We start from the raw sequence: 14,347 nt of genomic DNA, 5'->3' as shown, positions 1-14,347 counted from the left end.
TGGATGTGGGGTTGAAATCGTCTACAATTCCGATCTCGTACAATTCCGTGCAATACCACCTTCAGACAGTGACACGTGTATTGATACCAATACAATGGTCCAGATCTGGTACAACTAACAAAACATTAAATCAGTGAAGAGGCATTTAAATCAGATCTGGACCATTGTATCGGTATCAATACACGTGTCACCGCCTGAAGGTGGTATTGCACGGAATTGTACGAGATCGGAATTGCAGACGATTTTTTTCCTTGGATGTGGCCACCCAAATAATTCTATCCTCAGTTAGAAAAATAAAAAAAGGGAATAGGAAATGATATTGAAGGCAATGTCTATAGGCCACCAGTGAAAGACGATGTCCCTTCGCCACATATTAGAGATTGGATCAATAAGAAGTGCTACAAAGAAAGGGATTTCCTAGGAAGAGGAAAAAGGGTTGCCCAAGGAGGTGATTAGGAACCCAAAAGTCACTCCAAGGATGAATAAATCTACCATTACCCACTTGAAACCATAAGCCCTTTCTCGAAAGATCTCTGGTTGAGCAAACAGATATCAATCACAGGAAGAAGTGGAAGCACAAGGAACTTGAAGGAATGATGAGTTAGGGAAATACCGATCTCGCATCAGTTGTCCCAAGAGAGAGATTGGAGGATGAAGGAGTTCCCATCCTTTCTTAGCTAATAAGGCTTGATTCATAGAGGCAAAGAGTTTTGACATTGAGACCTCTAAACCTCTTAGGTTGGTAGATAGTTGTCTAGAAGACCGTAGGAACCAAGGCTTTGTTTCCGTTAGACTAGAAGAACTCTCTACTGGTAAAGTCAAGAGCTTTATGAACTGAAGCATGAACTTTGAAGCAAGACATCGTATAAAGAGACATGACCGCCATAGCAGATTGAATGAGTACCAATTTACCCGAAGGGCTGAGAAATTGAATTTCCAATGTTGGAGATACTTCGAGACACGAAAGATCAAATCCGAGCAATGACTCTTTGAAAGCTTTCCACTTATGAAAGGAAAGCCCAAATGCTTATCCAAAGCCGAAATAGGGATTTAAAAAAAACTCACGAAGCTGTCTCTTAGTAGTTTCGTCCACATTATGACTGAATATTTAGTCTTGTTGAGGTTGATAACTTGGCCAGAAAATCTGCAGTATGTTTCTAAAATAGAACTGAGAGCCCTAGCCTCCGACATGGATGCTTTTCCGAACAAGATAAGATCATCAGCAAATGCCATATGCAAAATCCTTTCACGCTCTCTACAGATTTGAATAGCATTAATTCTCTTCTGCTGAAGTGTTATGGCAAGCTTGGTTGATAACGTGAAAACATCCTCTGCCGCTGGTGTAGCAAGCATCCGATGGTTGGAATGCATCGAGGCACGTGCCGATGTTGTCTCGACTATCCGATGCTCGTTGCACCGCCGCACCCATGGCAGATAATAATCACTTGGTTGATTACACCTCAGCACAAAGAATGAATAAATAAGACGAGCGAATCACCTTGTCTGAGCCCACGAGAAGGTTTAGACAAAGGAAACGAAGTCCCATTCAAAAGGATGCCCATCTGGGTAGTTTCCACACAGGACATAATTTGTTGAACCCAAAAGTTGTCAAATCCATAATTTAACAGTGTGATCCGTAGAAAATGCCATTCAAGTATATCATATGCCTTGTTCATATCAATTTTGATGGAAAAGAATCCTTTTGATCCTCACCTGTTATTCTTGATTTTGCTTAAGAGGTCACTGCATATGAGAACATTATCTTGGATGTGCCTCCCTTTGATGAAACCATTTTGGTTGAAGGATATGACATGATTCAAGATTCACCGCAATCTATTGACAATAATGCGGGAAATAATTTTGTATATAAAGTTGCAAAGACTAATTAGCCAATATTTAGAGATGGAAGATGAATGCTCTACTTTGGGGATCAAAGCAATAAAAGTTTGATTCAACTAGAGACTGAACACATCTGAGGTAAAGAAATTGTTGACATAATAAATTACCTCATTACCAATAATCAGCCAAGAATTATGATAGAAAAGACCTGGATACCCATTTGGTCCTAGGGTTCTATGGGTTGGTATTGAGAAAACCTGTTGAGATAATTTCCTCATTTGTTATCGGTCTATTGTGCGTATAGTTATCCTCTCGAATGACTTTGCCCTTGATGAGAGAGAAGTAGCTATCTTCCATAATCAGATTCTGGATTGAGTAGAGCTCTTTAGAAAAAAAAAAAAAAAGCATTTATAAAGCATTACCAACGTCATATTCTTCCATCACAATAAGGCCATTGTTAGATCAAACATCAAGAAATACGAAAATAAATAGACAAAAGATCCACACGACACATAGATTTAATGAGGTTCACACACCAATGTGGCGTGCTACGTCCTTAGGAGAAGAAGAAGATGTTTCACTATACAGAAGAGATATTACACCCAAGCAGCGGCGAGAAAACTCGCCTTGAAACCCTAGCTCGATAAACCCCCAAAATATAATGACTTTATCAACAAGACAACAGTACATTATATACTCTAAGTTGTGGGTCGCAGTCGACCTATCGGCCCAACCCCTCTGCTTACATCACAAATCTCAATAAACTTTCCATTTGGGTCACCACCAAAATATGTCGAAACGGGTCAATCTTCAAAACGGTCTAAGAATTCGAGACAAACTTAACAAATCTCCTCCACCTTGGTTTGAATTCTCCTCCAACAAAAAGACAAATAACTAAAATCTTCATCTTCTCCAGTAGCCCTCCAAAGGGCTGAATTCAAACACAATAAACACCAAGTAAGTTCAAGCAATGCTCGAACTTACCAATACACAAAGGCTTATTCAACAAATCAGTTGGATTGTCTTCAGTACCAATGTTCAACACTTGAATATTACCTTGAGCAATTATCTCTTTTATGAAATGATACCGAACATCAATGTGCTTCGTCCTCTCATGATGCATCGGATCTTTAGTCAAGTGAATAACACTCTAGCTATCACAATGGATAACAGTCACCCCATGATCCATGTTGAGTTCTCCCAACAAACCTCTAAGCCAAATAATCTCTTTAATTGCCTCAGTCGCTGCCATATACTCTGCTTCAATAGTAGATAATGCAATTGTAGCCTATAAAGTAACTTTCCAACTAACCGTACTTCCTCCAAGAGTAAATACATAGCCAATGAGTGACCTTCTCTTGTCAAGATCACCTGCATAATCTGAATCAACATAACCAAATAAACTATCACCATTCCTCCCAAACTCCAAACAAACACTAGAGGTCCTTTTCAAGTACCTAAGTATCCACTTCATTGCTTCCCAATGAGCTTTATCTAGACATGACAAATATCTGCTCACCACACTGACATCTTATGAAATGTCGGGACGAGTGCAAACCATAGCATACATAATGGAGCCAACTGCACTAGAGTATGGAACACGTGACATGTACACCACCTCTTCATCTGTCTAAGGTGATAGAGCAACTGAAAGTCTAAAATGAGATGCAAGAGGAGTCCTTACAAGTTTAGCATCTTTCATGCCAAAACAATTCTATACCTTCTCAGTGTACTTCTGTTGAGATAGTCACAGCTTCCCTGCTTTTCTATCCTTCTTGACCTCTATACTAAGGATCTTCCTTAGTGCTCCCAAATCTTTCATCTCAAATTCAGAACTCAATTGTTCCTTCAACCTGTTGACCTCATTTCTGTCTTTTGCTGCAATCAATATATCATCAACATAAAACAGTAAATATATGAATGAGCCATCATAGAGTTTTATGAAATAAACACAACAATCATATTGACACCTGGAGTACCCAAACTAGTCATAACTAAATCAAACCTTTTATACCACTGTCTAGGAGACTATTTCAAACCATATAGGGACTTCTTCAATAAGCATACATGGTCCTCCTTACATTCAATAACAAACCCTTCAGGTAGATGCATATAAATCTGTTCTTCTAGTTCACCACGCAAAAATGCTATTTTCACGTCAAGTTACTCCAACTCCAAATCATGCATAGCGACTAAAGTAAGTAGGACACGAATAGAACTATGCTTAACAATAGGTGAGAAGACATCATCAAAATCAATTCCTTGTACCTAATTGTAGCCCTTTGCAATCAAATGTGCCTTATACCTAGCATCTTCAACACCTGAGGCAGATTCCTTCTTCTTGAAGACCCATTTGCAGTCAACATTTTTCTTCCTTGTTCTCTGCTTGACAAGCTCCCAAGCCTGATTTTTATGAAGAGGTTCCATCTCCTCATTCAGGGTAATCAACCATTTTGTAGAATCAACTGAAGTAATAACTTCAGAATATGTTGCAGGCTCACTATTTTCAATTGTATCTACAACAGACAATGCATAAGCAACAAATTCAGCATGCTCATACTTTTATGGTTGTCTAATATTCCTCCTTGGTCTATCCTTAGCAATGTTGTATCGCCCTTCTTCTTGATTCTCTTAAGCATCATCTCCTCCAGTAAAGTAGGCAGTTAGACTGAAGTTAATTGTGTTTTGTTTGAAAATGAACCAATTTCATACTCTATCTTCTCTCTAGATTTTTCTTGACCATCATCACAATGAACAAGACCTTTTTTCCTAGGATGCAACATAGTAGATTCATTAAAAGTAACATCTCTGCTAATAAGAAATTTTGGAGACTTTGGTTCAGGACACCACAACCTGTATCCTTTCACTCCAGATCATAGTTAGTAAGTTCGGGGACGGCAATAATACGAGAATGGATACGTACGGCAATTAAATGGACCATACGGTAATAATACGTTTCAAAAAATCAGATGCAATAAAACACGTACTGCAATGATACGATACGTGTTTAAAACGTGTTTAATACGATTGCTCTATAAAAATCTAAGAGCAAAAATCCAGGACTAAAAATGATTGTTTGAAACTAAATGCTAATCTACCATGCTTTTCTGGACACTAAAATCCAATCTGGTTTTCCAATTTGAAATCATTTTCCATTCTTTTGAATTTTCACATTTAATATTAATTAAATTTAACCTTTAAAAAGGGTATGGTAGAAAGAACTAAGAGGAGAATCAAATCTCATCTCATCTCGTAACTTTTACATGTTCTTTTTTTCTTTTTTTTTATACGAAAACAAGGTTCAAGAAAATGGAGAATAAGTGTCTGCAATCGTTCATCCCAGAGATGCGCTTGGATTTTCTTAAAATTTCGGTACAATCTAAGACCAGTCATAGATCAATTTTAAAGCTTAAGAACCTCCTCCCTTCAACTCCTTCGATTTCTCAGATGCAGTATTAGAAGAATAGTGGGAGGAGAACACGTGTCATTTCCCTCTTTCTAATTCTTTACATTGTCCAGTTGCAACTATGTTTGTAAAAAATTATCGGTCCAATTCAAATGGTGATTGTATGTTAAATTTCCTAGAAAGGTTCTCATTTCAACCCATTTTGAAAAATCCCGCCCTTGGCTATCTTTGTCTATGTGAGTCATCTCTTTTGAATCTATTTTTCTTCATGTTAAAATTTATTTGCAGATGCAATCACCCTCGATTGGATTTTCAACTACCAATGGGAAGAAAAATGGAGAAGAGAAAGGGTTGATTGGGTTTTTAACAATCGGTGGGAAGAGAAATAGAGAAGAGAATGAGAGCAGGGGGTATTGATGTCTTACCTATAGCCCTTGGTTGCTGGCCACTGAGAACAGAGATGGAGGAGAAGGGGTCATTGGGGCAAGGGTTCCTCCTTTTTTTGGTTTACTTAGATGAGGGAAGAAGAAGGGTTATAGTTTCGATCGATTAGGGTTCCTGATAGAAGATAAGAGTCGGCAATCAGGATTTGGCCCATTTAGGTTAATCTCATTTTTTTTTAACCCAAAAGTTTTATTGAGTATGTAATGTATTATACGAGGATTATTCGTGTATAATACGGTTATCTTTAAATCTGTTATTAAAAGGTTTTTTTGGATTGATATGCCAAATTACGAACTTTTGAATTAAACGTTTTGATAGGTGTATTATACGTGTATAATACGTATATTTTACTAACTATGCTTCAGATCTATACCCAAGAAAAATGCATTTCTTAGCCCTAGGTTCCAACTTCCCTTCATTCACATGTGCATAACCAGGACATCCAAATACTTTTAAATTAAAGTAGTCTGTAGGCTTACCTGACCAAATTTCCTCTGAAGTCTTGCACTCAGAAGTTGTGTAAGGAGATTAATTCAGCAATAAGGTTGTTGTGTTAACTGCTTCTGTCCAATCTTACATTTGATAACGTACACCTTACCTTTTCTAACAAGGTTCTATTCATACGCTCTGCCACTCCATTATGTTGGGGTGTTTTAACAACTGATGGTGTCTTGCAATACCTTCATTTTTGTGGAACTCATTAAAGTCACCTTCACAGAACTCTAGGTCATTATCGGTTCTCAACCTCTTAATTTGTTTTTCGGTCTACTTCTCAAGTAAATTCTTCCACTGTTTGAAAGTGACAAATACTTCATTTTTGTGCCTTTAGACTCAAACCTTTCTAGAGAAATCATCAATGAAAGTAAGCAAATACCTTGCACCAGCCCCCTTTGAAGCAACCCTGGAGAGTCCCCACAGGTATAAATGAATGTAATCTAAAGTTCCCTTGGTCCTATGAATAACAATACTGAAACTGACTCTCTTCTACTTCCCAAATACACAATGCTCACATAACTCCATTGCTCCTGTACTCTGACCAAACAACAAACCCCTTTTACTTAATGATGCTATCCCTCTTTCACTCATATGGCCTAACCTCATGTGCCATAGATTTGTGACATCTGATTCAGACATAGATGATGAAGTTGCTACAACAGACCCAATGACTGTAGTACCCTGCAATACATATAAAATGTCAACATTGATTTCTTTGATCAACAAGAGAACACTCTTACTAATCTTTATGACTCCACCTTCAGTTGTATACTTACACCCATTTGAGTGCCTAAACTGATGAGATTCTTCTTCAAATCAGGGATATGTCTGACATTAGACAAGGTTTTGATAATGCCATCATACATCTTAATATTGATCGTTCTCATTCCAATAGTCTTACAAGAAGTATTATTTTTTATCACCACAACTTCACCTCGAACTGATTTGTATGTGGAGAACCATTCACGATTGGGACACATATGATAGGAATAACCAAAGTCAAGAATCCATTCTTCTTGTGATCTGACTCTGTCATCAATCACCAAAAGCATCTCAGACTCACTCTCATTCAGTAATACTAGCTTCTGCAGAATCATCTCTCTTTTCTTGATTTTGGGCACCACCACCTGCTTTTTGCTTATTTAAAAGCTTATAGAATTCAGATTTAATATGCCGTTTTTTCTTTCAGTAATTGTAGGTTCTTGTGCTTGGATTTTGATCTAGCATTATTTTTGTTACCATCTGAACCCCTTTCATTTGTTCTCTCTCTAGCTACCAAACCAACACCATCAGATTTATTGGTAGACGTCAACTCATCATCAATCTTCTGCTTACTTTACAGATTCATTTTGACATCCTCAACAGAGATTGTCTCTTCACCATAAATCATGGTATCCTTAAAATGCTTATAAGATAGAAGCAGAGAACATAATAATAATAGGAAAAAATCTTCATCGTCTATTTTAACATCTATCATTTTCAAATCAGTAACAATAGAATTAAACTCAGATATGTGGGATTTAATAGAAGTACCTCCACCTATATGAAGGGTATATAGTTGTTGTTTTAATCTCAACCTATTGGTGAGGGACTTGGTGAGGTAGAGATTCTCTAACTTTACCCATAACTCTACAACCATTTTTTCTGAGAGAACTTCCTGTAAAACATCATTCGAAAGATAGAACTGTATAGCTAAAAGGGATTTATCATCTAAATTATTTCAATCATCATTAGATATAATTGCAGGTTTCTTCACTCCCCAAATAGGATTTTCTTCAAATTCTGCTATGTAAGAACAACCATCATTCGAACCTGCCATAGACTAAAACTAATGTTACCGTCGAATCTATCAATATTGTATTTCATTGAAGCTATAGATTGAAGTAACCCAAAACTCTGATACTAATTTTTTAGATCAAACACCAAGAAATACAAAAATGAATAGACAAAAGATTCGCACGGCACAAAGATTTAACGAGGTTCACACACCAATGTAGTGTGCTACATCCTCGGGCGAAGAAGAAGATGTTTCACTATACAGAAGAGAGATTACACCCAAGCAGATGTGAGAAAATTCACCTTAAAACCCTAGCTCGATAAACCCCCAAAATATAATGACTTTCTCAACAAGATAATAGTATATTATATACTCTAAGTTATGGGTCGACCCATAGGGTCGTAGTCAATCCGATCGAACTATACCGCCTAACCCCTCTGCTTCCATCACAGATCTCAGAAAACTTCTCATTCGAGTCGCCACTAAAATATGTTGAAGCTAGTCAATCTTCAAAACGGGTTAAGAATTCAAGACAAACTTAACAGTCATTAATGTTGATAGATTTGATGGAATTTCTCTCTTTTCTCTTCAACGTAGTGAGATGAAAGAAGGGGGTGTTACAATCCCCAAGGTTAATCGAATCAACTTTGGATTTTTGTTGCCACGTGGTTTCTTCTTGATGAGTTAAACGACGAAGAAAAGCAAGAAAATGTTTCTCTTGAAGGAACCAAAAATCATCATGAAATTGAAGTTGAGCTTAATACAGAGAGGGGAGAGAGATATTGATCGATTCCATCTTAAAAAAAATATTTTTGGTATAAGTTTTTTTCCAATTCCTAAGGTACTGTTGAAAGAGTCTAAGCTTGCTACACAATCTATAAGATGCTGAACCATTGGTGACTTAAGAATCCCAAAAGGAGGATATGAGATCCAAACTAGTTGGTTTAAGTAACCAAAAGGCCTTAAACCTGAAAGGGTGGTGAGATCTAGTAGTATGCATGTCCATTTGCAGAATACTGGCTTTGTGATAAAATGAAGCAACAACTTCAGAAAGGACCCAAGCACAAGGTAACAGGTTAAACCACTCTATACTAGACAAAAATTTGTCCAATTTGGCCTCAATACGCCTATCACCGAACTGTTTATTGCTCTAAGTGTGTTGTTGTCCAATAGTAGCAATTTCAGAGATGCAAGCAAGGTTGGGGAAGTTGTTGAAAGGAAAGAGCTGAGCTTCAGAAATTGGCCTACCTCGTTTCTTAGATTCAGAAGGCAAATAAGCATTCCAACCTCCAACAAGAACCTATGGTTGTTGAATGAAGGAGGACAATTAAAGAAGATAGTCGAATTGTGACTTTCTAATGCTATCCACACTACTCAAATAAACAAAGGTCATGTTCCATTTTTTATTAAAGTTAGAAAGGTTCAAGTCGTCATAAAAACACCACTTGTTGTGCCAAAGAGCATCAATCTGAACAGAGTCACTCCACATCAAAAGGGTACCACCTAACCCACGAAATGCAGGATTAAAAACAAAATGAGAAGAAGATAGAGACCTACAAAATCCTTGTAACAGGGGTTGGTCTTCTTGGTTTTAAAAAGAAAGCATATCGATGGTCTGTGCTTATTAAGAAGGTGGTGTATCTCCTGCTTGGTTGAGAGTTTACCAATCCCTCGACAGTTTATGGCTAGGAACTTCCCTAGTGACTGATTTCGTCCAGTCGCCAAAGCCTCAGATTCACCCAAATAATACTTGATCGTCTCTTTGCCTTTGTCTGTCTTAGCCTTCTTAGAGGACTCACCCTCTCCACTTGTATAAAGTTAAAGTGCCAAAGGGTCTTAATCCACCAAGTTAGTCAGCCTTTTCTTTGAAAGAATTGATTTGCGATCCATCTTCACTACACCATGACTTACACGGAACCCTCCAAATTGATTCCTCTAGGTAGAGTGAAGAAAGGGGGTTTCCCTTTCAAATCTTTGATGAGACCTACAAATATTGGGTTTGAAGCCGAGTCACCACCAGGTGCAAACCCCTAAGGATGGAGGGCGAATGTTTGGAAGCATGTTATGGTCCCTTATTCAAATTTTTAGATTTCAACAGGTTTTGGATGAGTTCCCTGTTGAGCTTGCATGGCATGAGAGTTTTTTACCAGCATGGGGAATAGGTTGATGCTTGGTTGAATAATTGTAGACTGACAGGGAGTGATCGACAGATTGGTCTTGAAAAAGTCCTGCATAACCTTCCTAATATTCCCATAGGTGAGGGAAATATCAATGAAAAAACAAAAGAAATGTAGATGATAGCCTATAAAATCTCACTCTTATATTTATGAGAATATGAAGGAAAAGTTCTCCCTTTGTGAGTCTCCTTAGTCTCCTTAGTGTCTATTGGTTTGTTTAAAGAATCCCCATTCTTAGTAGAAAAAAATCCATCATATACAGAACTAACTTCTGTGAGTAAGCTGGATCTTCAAGGAGTTATAACAGCTTTAGGCAATAGGTTGAGTTACGCCTTTTGGTCGACTTGAGCTAAAACTTTAAGACAATCTTCTTGTGGCTTTAATAGGCAGTAAATGCTGATGTGTCCAATGAGTGCATAGTTAGGACATATTTGTTTGTGGTTTTTTATAGGCACCGTTTGACAATGTTCCGTTTCTGCGTTTTCTTGTTCCCAGAAATGGAGAAACAACCTAAAAATTGTCTGATAATCATTCCGTTTCTCTTGTTTTTAGAAATATAAATCAAAATTTATTGCTATTTATCATCCCAGAAACATATGTGATGAAACAAGTCCATAGTTTATGGATACTACTGTGGACTCCACAATTGTGAAAGTCCGGATAAAAACCCCTCGCTCCCACTTCTCTTCTATATCCATTGAAGGCTTCATATACAAAAGGAGAACTAGGGTAATAGGTGAACAAAAGTCATCTTCCTCCTACCCTTTCACTCCGACCATGCTCATTTCCTCAATAATCTCCACCACCGATGATTACTAATTCAAACCTCATGGCACTACTCTGTTGCAGATGTTCCAAAATGGATTCCAAGGACTTCAGTCATTGAAGCCCTTGTGGTTTTCTCCTTTAACTTGAGCAACTGAGGACGAGCCGAGGAATGTAACACCCCGACCCCATTAACTTTGCATAATATTGTCTTTCAAGGCTTTAAAACGCGTTGTGCCATGTTAAGGAGGCTAGAGGTTATTAACTAGCTCAGTAATCTCTCCCTAGGCGATGTGGGACTAAAGTTTGCACGCCCTCACCAATCTCCCAAACCCCCTGGTACTTGCTGTATTCTTGGTGGAGACACCTCATCAATCTCCCAAACGGGTTCGATACTTGTCGTATTCTTGGGTCTCACAAACTTCTCCCCTTTCGGTACAGCGTCCCCATTGTGACCTCACACACTGTCGATGTCTACTCTTATACCATTTGTAATGCCCCAGCCCCATTAACTTTGCACAATATTGTCCTCTTTGACCTTTGGGACTTAAGACTTTAAAATGCATTGTGCCATGTTAAGAAGGCTAGAGGTTATTAACTAGCCTAGTAATCTCTTCCTAGGTGATGTGGGACTAAAGTTTGCACACCCTCATCGATCTCCCAAACCCCCTGGTACTTACAGTATTCTTGGTGGGGACACCTCACCGATCTCCTAGGCGAGTCCGGTACTTGTCGTATTCTTGGGTCTCATAAGGGAAGTGCAAGTTTTCTTCATCAAGCATCTGTGTTGAGGTAATTAAACTCATCGTGGTTTATTTATTCCCCATTTAGTAGGATTTTTTCAAAATTTTTTAAATTAGGGTTTGTGGATGCAGGAAATCATCTTCTTCTCATTTTTTAGGAAACCCTCTTCAATAGTGAGTCACGTCTCTTCTCTTTTCATGACACTAATGAGTAGAAAATATGGTTACTTGTTGTCTCTGTACTTGATCTTTTCCCCCTTATATCCTTTCTAAGTGTTGGTTTTCAGCCCTATTGTCTTTCGTTTTAGCTAAATATTTCAGATAGGCCCTTTTTTATTTTATTTTTATCTTTCATGTCATGCCTCTGTTGCCAATTTATTTCTTATATTATTGGATGATTAATGTATCATCTTTTTACAATGTCCTATCCTATTGTTTTGATGTCCTTGGTTTTGTGGATTGGCAAATTTTTCTCTCATATTTTGTGTTTAGTTTTTGTTTTTAATTCATATATTCTCTAAATAGATTCTAGGAATTTCTATGCAAATAGTCCAACTGAGCTTCAAATTTTGAGTTTTCATATTTTTTTGAAATCAAGTGATTGCTTAACATTATGAATTGCTTGGCAATTCACACTTACTATTTGGTTCCAATATTATTAGCACAAGTGCACAACAATTCTACAATTATGGGAGATTTTTTTTCACTCAGGTTGGGGGGACAACAGTAAATTGTAGGTGATTTAAAGGAGAAACTGACTGTTATTTATTAATTTTCAATTTAGGTTGTGTTAAACCCATGCCCTAATCCAGTTAAATTTGAATTGTTGTGACAGACCTCGAATCGGAGATCAAAAGTACGATCGGGTTTGGCTTGCGGCTACACATTGCCGAAGGGGTAGAGATGATCCCACATATTTGTGCATCACGTGCCTATCTAACGGGAGGGGATTCATACCTTTCGATCCCAGATGATAAGTTGATTGACTCCCCACACTTGATTTCTGGCACGCATCATAATTACTGAAAAGCCTTCGGCATGTCCGAGGGTAACCACCCATGCGGGACCAACCATGGGACAAAAATCTATCAAGACCGCAAGCTATCTTGACCACCAGAAACAAGCCACCGGAAGCAGCCTAGACCTGAATCCGGTGCCTGTTTTCGGTGGGTTGACAGGCTATTGTCGAGGTTCCGATGCCCGTGGTTCCCACCACTCGCATCATAAATGGTTTCAGATGATCCCAAATCATCCTCCACACCTTCCTCTTGATGTGGACACCTTATGGACCTAAATGTACGGGTTCTCATGCCCCAAAACTCATTTTAATCCGATTGGTTCAAAAGAGGCCCAAACCAAACAGACCCTAAGGCCCACTTAAGTTATAAGTTGGGAAATGAGGATTGATTTCCTCATTTCCCTTGTGCCCAACGTAGGAGAGGAGAGAAAGAGGAGAGGAAGGAAGAAGAAGAAGACGAAGAGGGAGAAGGTTGAAGGCCTACCTTAGTGCCGGCTGCCGCATTGTTGCCGAAATCATTGCCAGAGGTAAGTGCAACTTCCCATGCCATTCTCTCTCTTCATTTTGACCTAAACAAAGCTAGGTATGGATGGAATATTGGTGTACACACCATTTTAAGGTTGTAGGATGGGTGTTCTACTCTTTCGGTGTTGTTACCGAGCTCGAACCAAGCCTGATGAGCTCCAACGAGCTCCGGCAACATGTAATGCCAAAAGACCAACTAGGGTTTCAATCATTTGATTGATGTATTTCCCAAATGGCTCAATGGAATTAAAATTTTCTTGGCTTAGAATGATGCTAGGAACATCCCCTGCAAACTCTATGGAACAAATCCTGATGATCGGTCCCGAGCCGAAAAGCCCCAAAATAGTTGGACTGACTTGAACCACTGCTGGAAACAGCCTATCGGATCCACTGGGTCTGTTTCCAGTGGCATATTTTAGGTGGACATGGAGCCTTGTGTGCTCTCTGTCACCTCCACCAGAAACAGGTCTGATATTTCTGGTGGAAATGCCCTATTTTTTGTGGTTATTTCCAGTAACATTATTGTCATTGGGAGATAGTGTCTGTACATTTTGGGGGTGATTTGTGTGGGTCCCTCCTAAGGTTCCCGATGCATACTGATGTATGATTCCCTTATTTCTAGGACGGTGATGCACATGTGCCCCGAAGCCAGAACTGAATCGATCGATCGGTGGCCTTATTTGAACCCAAACACATCCGATCGTAAAATAGGTGAGGGATGGGCTGTGTTTATTTTTAGAATGTTTATTATTTATTAAATTGTTCACATGCTTAGAATTATATGTTTAATTGAAATTGTGATTTTACGATCATTACATAAATTGTATGGAGATGTATGACGAGATCCGGTGTGGCCGAGGTGGTACCAGTACCGTGATCGCCATGTGTTTGATTGTGTGTGTAAGATAAAATTCGGCGTGGCTGAGGTGGTACCGGTGCTGTGATTGTCGTATGTATTTTACATTTATGCATTGATTATATGCATTAGAGTTAGTTATAGTCACGGGTTGCACTCTGTGGCCAAGGTCTCGCTGGTATCGTGTACCCCAGGATTGCATTTGGAAATGGATACACTTCGTGGCCAACGTCTTGCCAGTGTCGCGTAGTCCATACTCAACTGTTGTTTGCATACTAGATTAGGTAAACGGTCTCGGGTTT

The sequence above is a fragment of the Macadamia integrifolia genome, chromosome 2 (genome assembly GCF_013358625.1).
Source record: "Macadamia integrifolia cultivar HAES 741 chromosome 2, SCU_Mint_v3, whole genome shotgun sequence".
Lineage (NCBI taxonomy): Eukaryota > Viridiplantae > Streptophyta > Magnoliopsida > Proteales > Proteaceae > Macadamia > Macadamia integrifolia.
The sequence above is the reverse complement of the archived record's forward strand: the minus strand, read 5'-3'. Positions refer to the sequence as shown.